The 20,835-nt window shown below is 39.1% G+C and overlaps 1 long non-coding RNA gene across 1 annotated transcript; it reads right to left on the bottom strand.

The window, feature by feature from the left end:
* Positions 1–650: 650 nt before the first annotated feature.
* On the bottom strand, positions 651–4,473 carry LOC113956890. Its single transcript, XR_003531001.1, has 3 exons — positions 4,408–4,473; positions 2,786–2,892; positions 651–748 (listed from the first exon to the last, which is right to left on the bottom strand). It is a non-coding gene; the product is annotated as an uncharacterized LOC113956890 (long non-coding RNA).
* Between the last annotated feature and the right edge of the window lie 16,362 nt (positions 4,474–20,835).

Genomic DNA, 20,835 nt, shown 5'->3' with positions numbered 1-20,835 from the left:
AGCTAAAATGCCAGTGTTCTGTCCACTGACAGAACTGTCATTCTGCATTTTACAGCAGGCAGGCTGAGATGGTTTGATCACTGATATATTGTGGGCCTCTGATTATTCAGTATTTCCTCTAAAATATAATTTTTAAAAGTGCATTTTTTGTCAGCTGAATGGATTCACTGAGAAATGTTGAGGCATAATTTTAGAGAAGAAGGCAGGGAATCACAGGCAAATACATAACTTTCTACACTGACAGAAAGAAAAGAAAGGCCAAGATCTTAATTGTTTCCTTTCTAACTTTAACAAAGATGGTCTGTGCATGTTGCTGAACAGTTTTTCTGTGCCAAGGAACTGGGCTGCTCCACAGAGCACTGGGCAAGAGCCAGAGAACAGAACTTGGGGTCCATGCAGCCTGAATCCACCACCCCTTCAGCCTGAAACTATCTTCTTAATCTGAAAGTTCATCCTGCAAATGCCACTTTAAAGAAAAAGAGAAAAAAAAGTCCTGAGAGGAGTAAGGATTTAATGATGTAGGTTTTTAAAATGTTTTATGTTTCATTTCTGTTCATTTGGGAAAAGGAATAAACCCTACCAGTCTGATGTTCTGTGCTGGCTCCCAAGATTTTCTCTGCCCTTGATTCCCAGGAGTGGAGCCTTCATGTCCTTTAGTCTGCACACCCTGTGGATCTGGCATGGTCTCTCTTGTTTGGTCCGAGATTCGGATGCTATTTCTGGTCTGAAGACATTTGTTCTCAATTGCCTACACAGTTCAATAGGATTTTAAGGTACATTTGTTAGGGATTATAAAGCACCTAAAGATGTATCAAGTGGAAGGGTCAATACAAGATCAGGCTGTATTGTGTTACAGCATGTTGCATTATGCTGTACGTCTCAATTCACTATTGGAAACCAGATGTGGCAGACAAGCCCAGCCTATTTTTTGAACATTTGTAGATATCTTTGAATTATGTCATCAATGTTTAAAGATTTCCACAAAGATTTCAAGAAGTTGATTTTCCTAAGTCTTTCAATCACTATTGAAACCTCAAATTCTGTTGGGTAATTGAAACGCTCTATCCCAATCCAAAAAATCATAAGTGTAAAAAGAACGCTTACATCTTTCATTTGTAATACATACACAGAGAGGAAGGTATGAATTTGCTACCTGTAAGGTGTATTGAATTTTTAATCATCTAATATTTATGGTAAAGAGTAACACATTACTTCTAGCACACAAAAGCTTATGGCATACGATTATCCTTAATTAATGGGTAAGTGCAAAGCTTTATTATTCAATGAAACTGATTTATTATCTTAATTCTCCGATGTTCTGCTTCATGTTTCCATTGAAACCATTGTTTGCACCATGGTAACCAGTAACCACCATATGTACGTGATCTTTTTTATGACCTGTACGTAATTAGATTTTATTATTTTCTTAAAGCCGAAGTGCTGCCTGGGCTGTAGCTTCCCACACCTACAAACGAGGTGCTTTGCTTCTGCAGGAATCGGGTCGTGGTTTGGTGTGTCATTACAACCCGGTGTCTATTTTTTCCCCAGAGGTCCCGCACACATCCCTCCTCTTCCTTTCCCAGCACGACGCTCCCCTACCTGTCCCTGTCTCCTCTGCCTGGCACAGCTAGTTAACGGGAAGGACGTGAAGAGAGCTGAAAGCCAGTGGGTGTCGGAGCTGCCTAGTGGAGAGATCCCCAGCTAATTGCTAGTCCTAACAGGCACAATTAGCTGCTACAAGCCCTTTGAGATGGCCCTGGGCTTCTCTCAGGTAACAGCCATCACTAGATAAAGGCTGAAATACGCTGCATTTAGAGAGACACTTGCAGACAGGGATGTCACAGGCTGCCAATTATGCTCTGCCTGTACACAGTCACTTCCAAGAACCAGACAAGACACATACACCTGAAGTTAAAGGGACAAGATGTGTACTATTTTGAACTACACAAGTGTGGGGCACGTGAAGATATAACCCTTCTCAAATTAGGTCGTGTCATCTTTTCAATTATCAGTTCTTGATCAAGTTCTGCAGTGTTTTTGAACATTTACTCCCAGCAGTAAGTCCTGGAAAGCTAAGCAGGAGTGGGCTGCTTATATTTTTTGCTGTATGTGATGTTACTTTAAGCAAAGTTTCACCATCACCACACAGACAAAAATGGCTTGACAGGCCTTTCCTCACCAAACAGTGATGGTCTGCCCTGTTGGGACTGCAATCCATCTATTCCTCACAGAGGATGCAAGACACATTAGCATATGTAAGGATTACTTCTGAAGTTAGTAATTGCCCCACACTTCATTAAAAAAAATTACCTTCTCTGAGCATCTCTGGCAGTACATTCTTCCTCTCAAGCAAATGAACTTCTGTACTAAACAAAGCAGCCTAGAAAGACATTCTGAAAAAAACCTATATTAGGTTTTGAGAATGATTAGAAGGAAATGGGCAATTTCAGGTATCTACCACAACCCAGGCCACCAACAACAACATCCTGTGGAGAATCATTATAGCTCAGTGCATAAAAATTCAAATGTTTCAAACTTGGAGACTAAGAATTTCAAGATCTAGATCTAACTTGTGGTGAGTAATATTAAAAAACAATTTCCAAGACATATAAAAAGCACAGATTCTCAACCAAATTTTCATATAATAGTAACCTGTTAGTCACCCACTTCCAGACTTGCATACTCATTTTAAAAGATATTCAGAAAAACTGCGTACACACAACTTCCCTCCAAAGAAAACTTCTTATTTTGTTGCCCTGAGAATTGAAATCATTCCACTGCTTACCTTGAGAAGGTCCCATATCTCCTGATGTTCTGGTAAAACATCAGAACTCCATCATGTTTATATTAAGAGCACATTCTCATAGTATTGATCAAAATCTGTCAAAATACCTGCAGCAAATAAAAGTAAAATTGAATATTAAGAGATTTCTATTAATTTCTTATTTTTTTAATTAGCTTAAACATTTCATATTTCTTTCTTTTTTTTCCAATAGCATCTTAAAGACCATCTTCCAAATCATATCACATATAGTAAAGCAGGTTACTATTTAGAAGTCAGCTTCCCCAGTTTCAACTGATACCACATAGGAATGGCTCTTTCTGTTTAGGAAGCTAAACCAAAACTGAAGACATTAAATATAAATTTCTGGTTTTTAAGACTCTGTTTAAATTTTCCCAAGAGCTTTTTGATCTTAATATGGAAAGTATGCAAAGACTCTAATTACTAATTATGGAATAGTTAAATTCTGTTAAAGGATAAAAATTACTCGACACAGTTGATTTCACCTCCCCAGAATTAACAATGAAGCTCCAAAAGAAGACTCATAGGTTTTGTCGAGTCCTATGTCCATCTGCTTTCCTACATGGAAGGAAAGGGAGACCATTGAATGGATCAACAAAATATGTCACCTGCTCTTAGGCTCTTCTCTTAATGATCTTCTGATCATTCCAGTGGAAATATTTGGATCAGATTTCAGGTAAAAGGACCCAAGTGTTGCTTCCAGTGTTCACTTTAGATTTCCTATGCATTTTATTAGTTTGTTTGTTACAAACAAGTTTGTTTTCCTTATAAGAGTGGATGTCCTTGAAATATATGCAAAACCAACATGCTAATATTTGATGGCAAACCAAGTAACGATCAAAAAGCTAAAAGGGAAGAATGAGTGCTCTATTATTAAACTAGCAAAATAAATAGATATACATTTTTTCCCTTCTTACAGATACATTTGCAACCAAATTAGTCACAAGATCTCCTCCAGTATAAATAAAAAAAGGCTTGCACTTACCTATTAATTAAGAATAATGGAATGCCATAAGCTTTTGTGTGCTAGTGGTACTGTAATTTGTTACTCTTCACTACAATAAATATATAGCTGATTAAAAATGCTGTGCAGCTTACATATATTAAATTCATACTGCACTGTGTATTGATTCCCTCTGCTCATCCTGGTAGTCCACTGAATTCAAAGGGGGTAAACTTTGACCCTCTCAAGCAAAGGAGAAAAGCCTCTGGGAAGGCAGAGTGATTTAGGAGCACAAATCTCACAGGCCGAGCTCCTCAGTTGTCCTGATCCAATTCCCCCAACTACTCCTGCAGCCTTTCTGCACCATGAAGGGACAACAAACCAGACCCAACTGCTCTGCCCTGCAACAGGGTTTTCCACCTCACTCTCAAGCCATCAGCTTTGGGGGTTTTAAGGACCAAACACGGCTCTGAGAAAGCAGATTATCCTTCCCAGCTCCAGGGTTTGGTGCATTGCTCTAGTGTCCTGTCTCAAGCTGTGAGTTATCCAAGAGGACTATTGCCTCCAGCTTCCCCTTCTTCCTATCCTCAAAAATCATGGAAAAAAAAAATGGCATGGAATACATCTGGTAAACTGCACAGCAGAGGGGAAGAAAACTTACCAAAAACAGTGTCCTGGTGAAAATGAATTAAATTTCTCAAGCAAATTCACTGAACTTGTGATCTCCTCTAAGGAGAAAAAATAATTATGAGAATCACAGGGTTTATTCATGACTGTGAGAAACAGGATTATTTGCACAGCACTATGTGTGCTTCTCAAACATACCCCTACCTACAGCTTTGTGCAGCATTTCAAACTTTGGGATCTTACAAATTGAAGAATTAGGCCTCAATCACTCCAAGAGTTATCACATCACAGTAAACAGTCCATTTGTCCTTTTCAGGGTGACCACCCCTGAACTCAGAAATTTAAATGTGTAATTTAAAATAGATGTTTTTTAAATACACCCTAATCTATACATGGCAGCAACCTAAACCATTATGCCATTGTACCAAATAAAGCCCATCCAATATATTCACATTTCAGACTCCTTAGAAATCAAATTCTCATTTTAAAAAGTCTAAGTCCTCACCCATGTGGCAGAGAAACCTCTATACATCATCTTGCTATAAATGAGTATTTGCTGGGCTTTTCTGTCTGAAAAACCAAATACTTACAATACCACCTGTGAGAAACTGCATTTTTCACCCTTGTGTAGCCCCATTCATCTAATTAGGGTCAATTATCACTCTGTACATGTTAACATTACCTACTTAATTGCTAATAATCTTAGCAGATAAGGAGAACTGAAAAGTTGGCTCTCCTGAGAGAAATCAGAATTTGCTCCCCGAGGGAAATGTAGAAGGGAAAAAGATTGAAAAAAAGGAACTAGAAAAAGATATGGTTAAAGAAGAAAACAAAAAAGCAATATTGTCCCACAGAGTGATAAGAGATGTAATGATCACATACTCCAGGGATACGTTATGCTGATGATCAGAAGTTTAGTCCCATATGCTTTGGGCAGTACTGCTGTGGGTTGACTGTATTGCCTGGACCATGGTCAGCCACAGTTATCAGGATCTGGCTCTCTGGACATGACAAATTTGCCTCTCCTGACAATCACAGAATCCACTCTGTCAGCTCCAGAAGACTGTGACATAGAGCCAAGTAACTTTCAGCATGACCCTCTGTCACAGTGCTGAACACAGAAAATGCACCACATGCAACTGCATTAAATGTAGAATTTTAGGTGGCAAACAAAAAACTAAAACCTCCAAAAACACAACAACAACAACAAAAAAGGTAAGATTTTTAGATTAACCATCTTCTTTTATAAGACTGGTCATGTATCTTTACAAGTCAAAATGCCAGTTTTACATATTAGCCGTAACCAAGTGCCTGCAACATACAGTGTCTGATAAGAGTGTGATGGAGCATCTGCCCATTACAAACTCTAAAAGAAGTGATACCCACCTATTCTCCAGCAATATTTCCTACACTTGGACTTGATGGGTATAAATATTGACTGTTCTGGATACAGTGTGGTTTGTGACACCTGATAGGATCTGAAACCAGAATGGTATGGCTGTAGGCCATAAAATAAGATACCAGAAAACAGAGAGCCAAGGAGATAAATTTTGTGAGTCCACCTGATCAATCCAGCTGAGCAGAGTGCTGGTTTCCTGAATCCCAGGAAGCAGGTATGTAAAATATCTGTTTCTTGATGGGCCTGGCAGATGTGATGCCAGAAATAATTCGACTCTGATTTATTTTTTGTAGCTTTATCTAGTTCCCTATATTAAACCTACAATCCTAAAATAATTTTAGGGCCATTTATTTTTATGTCTACAAACAGTAGAGTTACCCAAATGTTAAAAGCCTATGCTCATAGGCCCATAAAAGCACTGTTGATTAGATTGCAGTATTTCAGTTTTTAGTTATCAACACTGACACTTTTGGAAAGAATTGAGTACAATATACTTCTGTACACATTGCAGTGTTTTTAACCATTTAGTCAGTACCATGTACATCAAATAGACACCATAATAAAACAGAAATACATTAAACATACATCTGGAAGCACTTTGTAACTGACTTCTGCTTATGAAAATGACTGTACATAATTTCATCATTCACTTTAATTCAGTCACATGCTGCAGTCAGAGGAGTCAGATAACACGCTGCAATAAGATTCAAGCATAGATTTCTCCTCATGCTAAATTCCATGCTTTCTCTGTCAGCCCACACTTGCCATGACTTGTGAGTCCATAATGTGGCACCAGAGCCTGCAGCAGTGGCGCTGAACACAGCAGGGACCGGGTGGGATAACACAGGACTCACCCTCCAGAGTGTCCCTGCCCTGAACAGCTCAGGTCACATGTCATGGGTAGGTCCTAATGGCATTTCCAGCAGCACTGGGTTACCCTGAAGCAGCTTGACCAGAAGCTCTAAGGCAAAGCCAGATCCTGCCTTCCATTACCAGTAAATGGGAGGATATTTGGATGAGACACTTATTTTCTTTTTATCCTTTATTACTTGTTTGAACCATCACCCTAAATGCACTCCAGGATGAAGAGCTGCCATGTGGGTACAGCCCTTTTCATGCTGTATATTTTTCAGTTTCAGCCACGAAAGGTGTATTTGCAGCAATAACAGGGGGGATAGCAGTAAACATTGCAAAAAAACCCACCTTAACCACAGTATGACCAATAGAAAGCTTGCTCTAAAAAGGATATACATCTTAAAACTAAAATCACCTTCACTTATCTGCTGGCATTCCTCACAAACACCCACTAAATTCCATGGGTGGGCCCCAGCACTGATGAGCTGGCATGCTGGAATGCTTGGCCACTCTTGCAACTTTTTAACTACCATGCCAATTACTCGTAAAAGCATGGGTGAAATGATTAGCACAACAGCCATATTATAGGTAAAAGAAGTAGACAGAACTTAATCTACACCCATCTACACTGTCAAAATCACCAACAAAGCCCCAGCAAAGTGTCTCTAGTCTCCATGACAGTGAGACTTCAGGGACACCATCAGTAATCCTATTTTATTGGCTGCTGGCTGGGCCTCAGTAACATATTTCCAATCTTTTCTTAACTTGTTCAATTGTAAAACCAACCTAATACAGACTAATTCATAAGCACAAAGCCACAAACACTTTCTTGTTTAAAATACGAAGAGACATACTTTGACAGAAAATAGAGATTTAGTTAAGATTCTGTACAATAGAAGTTTTCCAAATTGTCTACTACTCAATGATCTGAAAATACTTCATAAATATTATATTATCTAAGTTTCAGTGCAACAATCATTCATGCAACAATCCAGGCAACTAAATAGAGGTATCCTTTTTATAACTTGAAGAATCCAAAGCACAGAAAGACTAAAAAAATGTTAAAAGAAATTACAAGATTTCTGTTCCAATACTAGAAACAAACAGATTTTTTTTTTTTTTGAGTCAAAGTCTATGTTTTAAATTTCAGCTATGCTGACTTCTTGCTTCCCTTTGCTTTGCAGGAGAAAACAGAATATTTAGAGACTTCATCTAAAAATCCACTGCATTAAATATAGTCTGGCAAGCTCTTGAACAGAAGAGCATTGTCCCTTACAGACTGACTAGCTGGCCAGTCCAGCTGGCCTGGATGAAATTTCTTTCTTGATTATTTTGTTTATAGAATATATTTTGCTTTGGCACTTCTGCCACCTGCTCCTGTTTTCCATTACTCCATGGCTGTGTAAGAGCTTGCCCACTTCAGTCTACACTTACCCTGAGAATGCAAAAATATTCTTTTCTCATAAAAAACTTCAAAATCTTCTTTCATTAGTCGGATTCATTATTTTGCTTTCTTGTGCTTTAAGATGAAGACAGATCACAGGGAAGCTTTGTAATAGGATGGTCTCATGTAAGCCTAACTGGGACAAAATCATGGACATCTACCTCACCATCCATGAGCCCAAATAGAGGCTTTTTGCTTTGTCAATGAATATGCCTCAAGATGGCAATTCCACATTTATTTGGGGGGGTGACTGGATGTAGGTGGGTTAATAAACTCAGCAAGTGATGGAGTAAGACCAAATAACACAGAGGACCAGAGCATCCTTTACTCCACCCTCCTGCAGAGCCTTTACAAGCTGCTGCCCCAGCACTACACAGACAAAACCCCATCACCTGTGGTGGTGGCAGGAGAGAAACAGGGCAGCCTCCTTCTCCTCTTGCCCCCATCCCCAGTTGCCAAAGGAAAGGAACTGCATTAAGGCTCGATGCAAATCAGCTGAGGGAGCTGCCTCCTGCTCCACAGCTGCAACAGAATGGCAGCAGCAGCAGGAAGACACTGGTTCAGTAAAATCATAGATTAAGAATGATTAACCTTTGCTCGGGTTTGCAGTGATCAGCAAGGTTGTAGCCAAGAGGCGACGTCCTTCCACCATTCCACAGTTCCCAAGGTGGAACCTGCTGCTGCTCTAGATGCCAACGAAGCAAACTCACTTTCACACTCCTTTTCAATGTGGCTTTGAGGTTTACTAAGAGATGCTGGTCAAAGCCCTGTTATTGTTTGCCAATAGAAAAAAAAGAATAAAGTTCTTTTTCCTTCTCTTTAAACGCAGCTGTATTTTACTGCAAAGGAGGGGGAACTGAAAACAATTTTCTCCATCGGTATTATCAATTATCCAAAGCCCATTTGCACCATTATGACTTTAATGTTCTCCCAATAGATATATAATTCTCATTATTTTTATTGGGTTTTATTTTTATATTGCTATTAAATGCATATCACCAGATTTTCTGTTTTCTTAAACTATGTGGGCCAAATATCCAACTCAGTATGAAATTCTGACGTTGAAACTGTGCCCCTGGGCTCAGGTGTGTGTGCAACATGCACAGTGGTGATGCTGAAATTGCTTAGGTGTGGGATCATTTATATAAATAAAGCTATGCAAACAAACTTAGTGCTCTTGAATTTTACCTTAACCACCAAAACATACTTGGTAGAGATCATTCTTCCAAACAATTCCCTTTCTTGACCCAAAAGGACTAGTATTAGGGAGAAGGTAATGATGCCCTTCAGCACAATTCATTAAAACATACTAAGCTCTTAACAGAAAAAATTCTGAAAGAACAGGAACTGTTTGAGGATATGGCCTATTTGATATTTTTCTATAGATGTTTTAGAATCAAGACAAATTTAATTCCACCTCCCTCTTCTCCAAAGGTAGAAAGGGAGGGGGTAAAATTGATGTATTCCAACAAGGGACAAATTACTGTCATGATTCTGTTGTAAGAGGTATTTTAATCTTTTCATGTGAATTTGCATATTTAGTAAGTAGGGACACCCTCTCTTTCACAATCCAGTTTCTATTTGTTATATTTAGTACTAAGATGGCATTCTTTTTATATACTAAATCAAAAGACTAGACACTACCAAAATAGACCACACTTTTTCTTTTGCAGGCACAAGAGAAATACACCTCAAGCCACAGATCCAAAGCATGCACTGGGTAAGTATGAAAAGTTTTCCACTGTGCTTGCCTTGCTCAAGACACACTCTCCAAAGAACTCCAGAAATAATGTGTTTGAATGCAAAACTTGTCCTGCTTCAACCCTTTTATTCCTGATATTTCTGAAAGAATAATTTACCAAGAAAACCCCTCCCTGAACATTCCCTCTGGTGCATTCTGTGTCCCTGCCCAAACCCTTGGTGCCCGCAGTGGGCACTGCAGTCCTTCCCTTGCCCATCCAAGCTCTCCTGCTTTGGTCAGCATGAATAATGGACTGCCTGGGCTGAGCTGGGGCTGAGCAGGCTGGATAAGCCCTCTCCCTGGACCTACATGATGGTCCTTAAGCAGGCTCCCAATGTAATTTTAAACTTCACTTCATCATAATGATAGGCTACAAACGAGCCTCCTATGAGCATAATAAGCACGGTGAAAAAGACAAACTACTTTGAGAAATGCTATGGCAAACACCAACTGGAACCGGGGCACAAACCAGTGAGGCCACATATTCAGCTGCCCCCCTGAAACTGCCCTCCAGCATGCCCATGTGCCTGGCAGAGAGACTCACACAGCAGCAGGTATGAAAGGCTGGGTATAGAGGCTCCTCTGCTTGTTACCTCATTCCTCATTTTCAGTTTTACTTATGATCCGGTGCTCTTCCAATATATGGATTTATAAGGTTTCATTGTTTCATACAGTAGGAGCTGATGTGTCAACCCTTTTTTTTTTCCTCTTTTTTGCCTTACAATTCCAGCTCAGAGACTTCTGTTTGCCTTAATGAATTTTGTTTGCATAGTTGACTGGCATCAGGTTAAGCAGGTATTGAAATGTGATATAACAACCTAATCAACCGTTAACAGGTATAGAAGAAGCCCTGACAAGGAACAGGCTGAAACCTGTTCATGATGATATTTTTTCTGATAAGGGAAAAAAGAGAAGTGTAGGACCAATTTATGCATAAATTGGTCACATTTTCACACCTAGCCCCCAATTATCTAAAAAGGGTTTAACATTATATTTATATTGATAAGCTTAACAATGTTGAACCACGACTCTGGGATGATCTGTTACAATTCACATCCAAAGCGACCAGAAGGAATAATTGGAAACCCTCCAGCATTTCAAGAAATAGAAGCAGCCTTGAAAAAGATGAAAACTGCCGTACAAGGTCTGGCTTTTGCTGAAATTACAACATAAATTCCGAATGAAGGATGGCCAAGAATAATTCAACAATTACAAATTCCCCTCTAAAGACAGAGGGAATGCTAGAAGATTAGAGAAATTGAGTCATCCCAAATGTCTTCAAATGAAAAAAAAAGCCAACACAGTAATGAATACAGGCTGACTGAGACATTTGATAGACTGTATCACTGATTGATTGCACAGAGGTTTTAGCTGAATAACCAGTTTTTATGCTATGAATATCAATGGTTGGCTACATAAATAGAGAGAATACTTGCCAAACAATTATGGAAATCCTGATACTCATCACCAGTGTGTAAGTTAACCTCAAGGTATATTAGACTGTCTTTAATGGTCTACAATCATTTTGACATCTTCTCCAAGGCAAGAGCATCCATAAATGCCTTACTGATTTCCCGTGTAAGCCAGGCCAGCAAGGCCAACCTGTCACGTGCAAGTATCTCAAACAAGCAAAAAATTAAATATCTACCCTTAAACCCTCCTATAGCTCATGAGATTGTGATTTCTCCTATGAACCATTTCTGTTTTCCAGAATCAACTCACATAATAAGGAGGAGGAAGCTCTCCCCAGAGTACTGCCCACAAGCTGCTGAGAGACCAAGGTGAAGTCATACATAGGCTCTTAAAAATGTATACCAAATGAAGATAGATAATAACACCCCTTACAAGAGGCACAGAGACAATTTCTTTTTCCCCTCCAAATTTTAGAATAAAAGTACAGGTGTCAGTGAAGGCTGGTGCTGGTTACAGCACCTCAGGTTTTATGGTCCCACCATCGGCTTTTCCTTTTCCATCCCCAAATGCTGGGAGGGCAGCCCACACTGCTGACCTTCTTCAAGGATCTCTCCTTCCCAATTCCCTCCATTCCAAGGGACCGTTTTGGCCCAGGTTTTACCCTGAGCTGGCATCCTTACCCAGCAACATTTAGTTTTGCATATGTGGCTGAGAAGCCTTGATGTCACAGGTCAGGTCTATACAGAACCATGCTTGTAAAGGAGATTTTTTTACTCCATGACAAGCCTAGAACAATAAAATAAACTTCAGTTGAGTGAAGATAATCTTTTTTTTTCCCAAACCCATTGGTAAACTGCAAGAGTAGAAAAAAAAAAATCCTTAGAGGGTAAAGACACTGTATTTATTTCAAACCATTTTTTTCATTTAGATTAAAAGTAAATGAAAAAAATAAATAACCAACAAAAATAGAAGGAAAATACAGAACAAAGTCAAGTGAAATAAAACAATATTATCTGTTTTGAAAATGTCTGGATGAAACACTAAACAAAGACAATGAAATGACATTGTTGGAAAATATGGGTGTGAAACAGTAAGAAATTTTCTGGATGTTTTTGTTACCTTTCTTCCTCTACGTGAACAATCTAGTTCAGCCACAAAGAATTTAACAATATTTTAGCATTGCTGATCCTCTTCTTTTCATGCACAAACATGTAAAAAAGGATTCAAATGAAAACTTTTGCTCTGTTCTTCATGTAAACCAACACATAGGCACTCACACAGCTGATCTGCAGATGTTCTAAACACTCTCAATCATTGATGACAAATATGAAATCAGAGCTCATCTTTGGAGATGGGCTTAGGACAATGCTGAGCCCCATCCTGAAGCCAGTCTCTGAGGTGTCTGCTCTGTGAATGGCCAGCCCCCCAAATAGAAATAGTAAGCCCTAATCAAAGCTATATAGTTTCTTAGATGCTCGTAGCCATTGGGCTGTAGTCCTACCAGGATGTGCTGGTTGACATGAACATCTGTCATCTCTATTTACTCTCTCTCACATCCCCAAGGGATGAGGAAGTTGGAGCATTTTTCTCCCATGATCCTTCCTAGTCCTGGAAGTCCCTCAGATCCCTAGTGGGCTAAAGGGGGCTCGTGAATCATCCAAGACCTAGATATATTTTAAATCACAGCCAATACTCCAGCCTCATTTTAGAAGTTAATTTTTTTTTTTGGGAGGTGGGAAATGAAGATTCCGATTTCTGTAAAAGTTGGGTTTATAATTGACAAAATCTCCTGGCTTAGTATACAAATAGTCAACTTTCCCATTAAAGACAGGTCACCCCACATATATATATATAGAGAGAGAGAGAGATTAAAAGTAACATCTGTATATATATATATATATATATACATATATATATACATACATATATACATAAGTAGCTGGGTGCCTAAATGCTTATATTTTCAGAAACCAGTGTAATTTAAAACTGTGGTGCACCTTATTTCTAAGGGATTTCAGGGTGTGAATGTGTGTTAGAGAGCGGGTCAGAAAGAGAGAGTCAATAATTCATTGTATACTTCCACAGGATACTCCTTAGAGGATCTCTAAAGTACATCACTGACATTTATTAACAGACCCTTAGAAGACTCTCCTTGAAAGGCACAGAGACAGTATTATTGTCCCATTTTATAGAGGGGAAATCTGAGGTAGGAATTCAAAAATATGTACTATCTCACCGAGACACTAAATGAACAAGCCAAGGCAGAATCCAAGCATTTTTCACTCCCAAGGTAAAATTGCACTGGAGTGCACTTCTGTGCAAGCTTTCACTGATGGCCAGCAGGAAAGAGGAACAAAGGTGTAGCTCAGGCCATGTGCTACACCTTATTATCCCCACAGAAAACACTGTTATCACAAAGGGGGGCTCTACATGAAATTAATCAGAAATTTTTATTCTGTAGACATGGCAAGGATGGGTATCATCTCCCTTCAGTGGAAAAATAAACAAGAGACCATCCTGAGTGACCAGTCACCCTGGTCAAACAGAGAGAAAAACCTGCAAAGGTTACTGAGCTCGATGCCACAACTTTTCAGGGTCACAGCTCTGTGCTTTGGAGGTGTTGCTGCCCCATCCATCCTTGGTGATGGTGGTAAAACCCAGAAGCAATGCATCTTCCCCTTGAAACACCACAGAATTATATTTATACTTTTCCTGTTTCACTGAATGTTATTTTTTTTTCCATGGACCTAGAGAAGGAACTATCTAACTTGGGTCAGAGCTGCATATATTTTAAATTATTAAAACCGCTTGAAATCAAGAAACAGAAAGGGAGAAAAGAAGAAGCCTGTACAGTGCAGTAAGAAGGATGGCTGGCAGTGTATGGACATTCCCCTTGCAGGAATGTTGGAATATACACTTTGGCATCTAAAATCTTCCAGACCTCTTAGTCATTGACATCCTATAAAGCTGACAAGTGGCCACTGTGCTGGCTCCCATCCCACTTCCTTCCAGCCAAGCAAAGTGCCCGACACCAGCCTGGCAGGAGAGACCCGCAGACAGACCACAGCAGCCACCCAGATGGAAATGCAATGCTTCTGTTACCCATGGCTCAGGACACAATTAAGCCCACAATATTTAACCCCTGCTGCTCACCTCTGAAAGGTGAGTGCTGCACTGCCTGGACAAGGAATTAGTCTCACGTGGTGGTGTGGCAGTGAAAATCAAAGTTTGCAGGAGCAGGCAAAATCCAAGGCACTTTTTTTTTTTTTTTTTAAGTATTTTCATTATCAAGTAAAGCATATAATGATTTCATGTACAGACAAACTCGGTCCTAGTAATTTCTGTCTGATGATGGTGTACAGCAATGAGCTTCTTACCCTTGCAAAACACTTGTTGGATCTTTGAATAATCCAAAAATATGAAGTAGGGCAAGGCATTCCTGCAGTTCATCTTCACAAAACATGATGTCACTTATGTACAGACTCTTAATCCTATTCCTCCTCCTATTTTCCTTTCAAATATGTGTTTTGTATGGAGTTATCCATCAGACAGCACATTGTCAATGAGATGTGTCATTGCTGTGTGTGCATCCCGATAAAGTGAACCTAATGCATATGTAAATCTGCCTTCTCAGGAAAAGTGTGCAGAAACACATTTGACTTGAAATCTCTCACTGCAAAAAGATTTAAGAAGGGGAGAAATGAAAAATCCCCAGTTGCAAGAGTGAAGGTGAAGAGCCTTGAGATCTGGAGCCGCAGCCCACAGAGGGACCCAGGTGCCCACCTGGGGCAGCGCTGCCACAGCACAGGGGGCAGAGGGAGGGTGTCCCAGCTCCTGGGGTCCCCCACATCCCATGGGAAGGCGAAGGTCCTGGTCCCACTGCAGTGGGTGTGAGCAGTGCCTGGGGGCAACAGACATGTAACCTTGTAAGAGCGCTGGGCAGCCGCGCTAATGGAATCACGGAGACAGTCAGCACACACTGCTCTCAAACACTGAGCTGCTGGAGACTGCTCTAAAAGGGATCACAGAGACCTCCACGAAAGAAAGCTAAATAAATCCTGATCCTGGTAACACAGATTTAGCTAATTGCTGCGGGTTTTTGTAATCTTTTACCTTTTTTTTTTTTAAAGGCAGCTCTTTGGAATAGACTCTCGAATATAACAATTTACAGTAATTTGTACTAGAAACAATTTAAGGAGAGGATTTAAAGATATCATCTGGCAAATTGCTTTGTTGACAACAGATATTAAGTGCAGTTTATCCTGTCCGCAATTAGGCACCATTTCTCCAGCTTTGTGATCGTAACAGGTTTTTTTATTATTAAAGAGTTTACAAAACACTGCAGTGTTAATAGATATCTTCTGAAAAGAGTAAAAATAGGCATGTAAGGAAATTATTGAAAAGTTCATGTGAAACTACAAAAATGCATCCTTCTTACAAGGAGCTCTTACTCAAAATAATATTTATGACCTATTTAAAAACAAGCCAGTGAAGTTATCAGTGATGAACAAGTGCACATGTATATGCACCTTGCCATCTGTACGAACAGAATTTGCAGGAAAAAAGATAAGGATCCATAAGGTGGAAGGAAATTTCCTTGTTATACCTACATGTACCTGCTGCTCTAAAAAACCCACTATTTTTCAGTTCTAACCCAAACCCCGAGTTTCTATTGCATATCTTAAATGTTATAGCCTGCATATACAAAGAAAGGTAAAAAAACCTGCTTTGTAACAGCAACAGTTGATGGCCCTGTGGAAACCTGCTGCCTTTGAGAGTAGGAGAGTGTCCTTTACAGAAGAAAAGTGAGAACCAAAGCTGTCGTTTTTAAAGTATTTCTATGAGAGCAAAACTGTCTCTTCAGTTGGAAAGTAGAAAATTTATATACAAGACCTTTGTGATCTGAAAATATGGTAGTTTTTAAGCTGCACCTTTTAAAAGAATATCTCAAAGCCTGAAAACCCTGCTGCTGGATCTTGCTGTTTAAAATAACAAGGTGCATCCTTCTTTACAGCAAGTAATATACTGAACCACTTGTACCACATATCTCTCAGAGTATGTTGTGCCTGAGTTCAGTGAAAGGCTTTGTTTTGGTTTCTAAGTGCTTTCTTGTTTATTTGAAATGGCAGTATTTACATCTCATAGCTTATTAACTCTAATCACCCAGTTCAGTAATTAAAAAAAGGCAGTTGTCTACTGACATTGATCACAATACAAAAAGCTGTAGTACAAAGACTCTAATGAAATATTTTTGTAAGTTATAAAAGAGGACAATTATGAGAACAGGAAAAATCAACCTAACTGTACAGCTTCTCTTAATGACATCGATATGATATCGCTCAGTTAAGGTAGTGAAGCAAAGCTGGGAGATCGTGGAGTTTGATAGGACACTGAAGGACATATTAATGCTTCTGCAGCTTTCAGGCGACTTCATGGGATGATACCTGACAGTAAAAAAAAATAAATAAATTGAATTTAACACATCCTTTTATATAAAGAGTTGGAAAAGAAAAGGCAAAATGAGCCACTTGCTGAAAACAGAGCAGGTGACACTGAAATTCAGGAAAAGGTGACTTTTCTTCATATAAAAGAACTTCTCTTTTTAGTGGTAACCATCTATTGATCATTTCATTTTATGAAATTATTTTCAAAATAGAAACTCTCTGTATTATGACTTTTCCTCCACAAATAGTATTGTTCAAGTTTCAAAAGACACTATATTTGATAACTAACACTTAATGCTTACTGCCCTTTGCAAAATATTCTTGACAGAAGGTTAGAAACTGACATTTCCAGTTGAAAATAATACATTGTCAAACAAGAAAACTGCAGGCTATAATTTTTAACACATGTATCTATTATTTTAAGCATGAAACATTGCATCAGTTTGACATTAATTTATATAATAGGGACAGAAAAGGATAATGCAATTTTCAGGGGCTATCTACATTTAATTAACTAGCAGCAGTCGCCTGTAACAAAAGAAAACTCCACTACAAAAAACAAAGCCTGTTTGTACACCTTCTATCATGCATTATTGAAACACACAATGTCATTATATGAAATAATAAGTGCTTAAATAGAGCCAGCAACTAATAAATGCAGTCACAAAACTTTTATGAAAGTTTGTAAATACAGTATTGTATGGAAATTCTGATGCATATTAGCTCTCATATGCACTGTAAAATGTTTTATTATGAAAAAAGTGGGTAAGATACTTATCTTTTAAATTGGAGTTTAATATTTTATTAGTGCCAGGCACATAATTCTCATCAAATGGCAGGAAACTCTTTTTTGTACGGATATAAATGTCTAGAGTTTAATATTTCAAAGATAAGTACCTACTACTGCATCTATCACACTGCAGCTTAATGGAATTTACTTTTTCTTAAATATTTATACTGTATGTGTGTTTGGTTGTCAAATGATTGTATAACTACTGAGACAGAGCTGATAAGCTGGGCAACAATCTTGCAAATTATTATTCTTCAAATTTGAAATGTTTAAAATCTTGAACACAATAAGGAATACAGGACTCGAGAACTTTCAAACATGCAATTTTCTTGGAAAAATAGTATTCTGTAATAAAACAAACAAACAAAAAGTTCTTCCAAGTGAACCCATGATTGCAGAAATCGTCTGACTTTCCCCAAACAAATTACATTTAAAGAAAAACAGAATGACATTAGCGAGAAATATTTCCTGAGAATCCAAAATACACAGTAGTGAGCAAATTAAACCGAGACCAGTCTCTGATATTTCCAGTGTAATGTACAGAAGAGCATCATTCAGGTTCTGCAATACCGCAAACTATTTCATCAGTTCTGAGAAATGCTTTCTGATCCATGCTGATACAATTACCTAGCCTTTATTGGCAATTTAGACCTGCTTTTAGGGACATTTTAGAGCAAATGATGTTTTCTTGATATTTTAAAAAAGCAGCACTATTTGCTATACCTTTGGGATAAGGTAGAAATGGAGTTAGAGGCTCATTAAATATCTGATTGGTACAATGTGGTTTTTGTTACTGTGGACTAAACTACCAAAAATGAAGATATGTTCCTGGAGGTTCTGCTCCCCCTTGCAATCAAAGAGTATTTTTATTTAGAATATTTCTGTAAAATATCAGCTGGCATTTACTACTACTGTACTACTTACAGAGCCTTAAAATCTGCCTAATAATTGAAAGATGTTGAGACTTCCCTAATAAATTTTTAATATGAGCATGTGTGAAGGGCACACCACGTCTTTCTTTGTTCCTATAAAAACGTGATGTCCAGACTATGACCAAGGGAGCCTGAATTCCTTTTGATGTTTCCATAAGTAGAAAAAAAGTGAAGCAGTTACAGAGATGAAAAAAGCAAAATGAGATACTCTTAAAGGTTTTTTATGCAGGGATTTAACAGAAATGACATCTGAAAACAGACAACAGCCCACTGAATGGCACAAAGCCCAAAGGCTCCTACCAGTTTGCCTTGCAACTGGTATAGCTTTAATACAAAGTCTTAACTACAGCTGAAGTGCCTTAAATTTTAGACTTTTATTCAAACCCTGCTTTCCTCAGCACTGGCAAAGATGTTAAATTAGGTCCTCTTGTCCTGATTGCTGTCAATAGCATATACAGTCAAAAGTAGACTCAAAAGTTGTATCAGTTAATGTTTCTTTGATATTTTCAACTGTTTTCAATTTTCCCCTGCTTTCAGGAAATTCACAAGTGTTTCTGAGTTCTCTATAGTACACAGCTATTTTTATGCCATATTGGTCTGAGTAAATAAGACACAGGGAAGTGTGATAAATCAGGAGCATACCATTGTGATAAATAAAAGCTGATAATTTAAAACCCTTTTAGATAGAAGTGAGATGCCTCGTGAGAATACTGGTGTGGTAAATAAAATCTGCTAATTTAAATCTTCTAAAATAATGCTTCCTGCTGTTAGCATCCAACACACAACGTAGCAAGAGAGTTATTAAGCAGCCACATGGAGGGGAGGATCACATCGCTGTCAGCGTCACAGGGAGGAAACTTCTGTACTGCTCCTTTCTCCAAGGAGAGGGAGCAAACTCTGACAACACTCACATATAAGCAATTTAGTGTAAATTAACATACAAACAATTAGATTGATCCCGAAGTCACAGGTATTTGTAGACCTACAGACCTATTTCTACAGTTAGAGCACTCGTGACTGAAATGTTTGGAGTCAGGCAAGTTGTGCTGTGGATTAAAGCAAAGTGTTTCACCCTGAGTTATTAGTGGACAGGCAGGGAAAATATCTGAAACTTGCTTATTCTGGTTCAGACACTCGACCACCAGATTAAGAAAGATTTTAAAGCCCCAGATTAAGAAACCAGCAGGACTTCTCATTGCCAGAAATCTTGTTTTGTCCTTTCACTGCCCAGGGAAGATTTCTAACTGCGAAACAACAAGCAGCTGGAAAGGAGTTTGCATCACTAAGAGGGGAAAAAAAAACCAAAACCAAACAACAATAACAACAACAACAAAACTTCTGCCATAAGTGCAACCCTGCTATGTTTCTGGGGAGGTCCAGGGGCTGGCTGAGCCCAGGGCATGCTCACCTGCCCTGTGCACTGAGAAGCAAAAAAAGCCCTCCAAACTCCTGTCCTCCCCAAAAGGCAAAGCCAAATCAGTAGTCCCACCTCCTTCATTCCCCTTAAGAAAATGTCACCTGTTGCCACCACAGATTTAAACTGGTGCCCAACACTTTGTACTTCCACGGCCTCTCCCTGTGAGCCCCCAGCTGCCCGTGCTGACTGTGGGGTGTGATAAGGGCTCCATTCACACACCCTGCTAATTTCACTGCACAGGGTTCATCTTACGAAGCCACATGTTAGCTGTTGTCTGAGAGGAATTTGGGGAGAATTAAAGGACTCTTCAGAAATGCCCATTGCTCATTCCCATCTCACAGGTTATTGTTTAAACTCGTAAAAACAGAGTCCAATGTATGGGTACTGCTCTGGCTTCCTGGTCAAGTGCAGGGATACCCATAAGGAAGCAAGGGTACAAGGTTTAACATCAGATGTCGGGCAAAATGTTGAGGTCTAGTGAGATTTTTTTAATACAAAGACTTTTAAAAGTGAAATAAAAACCACGGGCTGCCAAGCACAGACAAATGTAACCTGCTGGGTATGAGCTTGGCACCAGTCTCATCCAACAGTGTGGAGGGCTGTGAGATCCAGGACCTTTTCTCTACCCTAAACAAAACTTGGTGGAAGTCAGTATCAGGTATTACCTTTCAATTCTGAATTTTTGCCATTAGCAAGCATTTTCTCCTTAAAAAAAGAAACAACAACCAACAAACCTTTTAGGTACACCTCTGTTTCCTGTTAGTGCCCATTAGCCACGTTGGCAGGAGCACAATTACAGGTGCCATTTTTAAAAATGCCAGCAATACCTGGGAAAAACAGGGGTGTCTGACCATTCCAGTTATCCTGAGGAGAGAGCTCAGAATTTGGTAGCAAAAGACAGACTGTTCCAGGGGGAAACTGATCCTCTAAGTGCACATAAGTAAAAAGACCCAAATCTGCACAATTTTGAGACTAAAGGTAGAGAGCAGAGCCAGTCCCTGGTGCAGCAAGTCCTGGGGCTGAAGGG

Source organism: Corapipo altera, unplaced genomic scaffold (genome assembly GCF_003945725.1).
Source record: "Corapipo altera isolate COAL_440 unplaced genomic scaffold, ASM394572v1 224, whole genome shotgun sequence".
Lineage (NCBI taxonomy): Eukaryota > Metazoa > Chordata > Aves > Passeriformes > Pipridae > Corapipo > Corapipo altera.
Note: the sequence above shows the minus strand (reverse complement) of the source record. Positions and strands in the feature narration are given on the sequence as shown.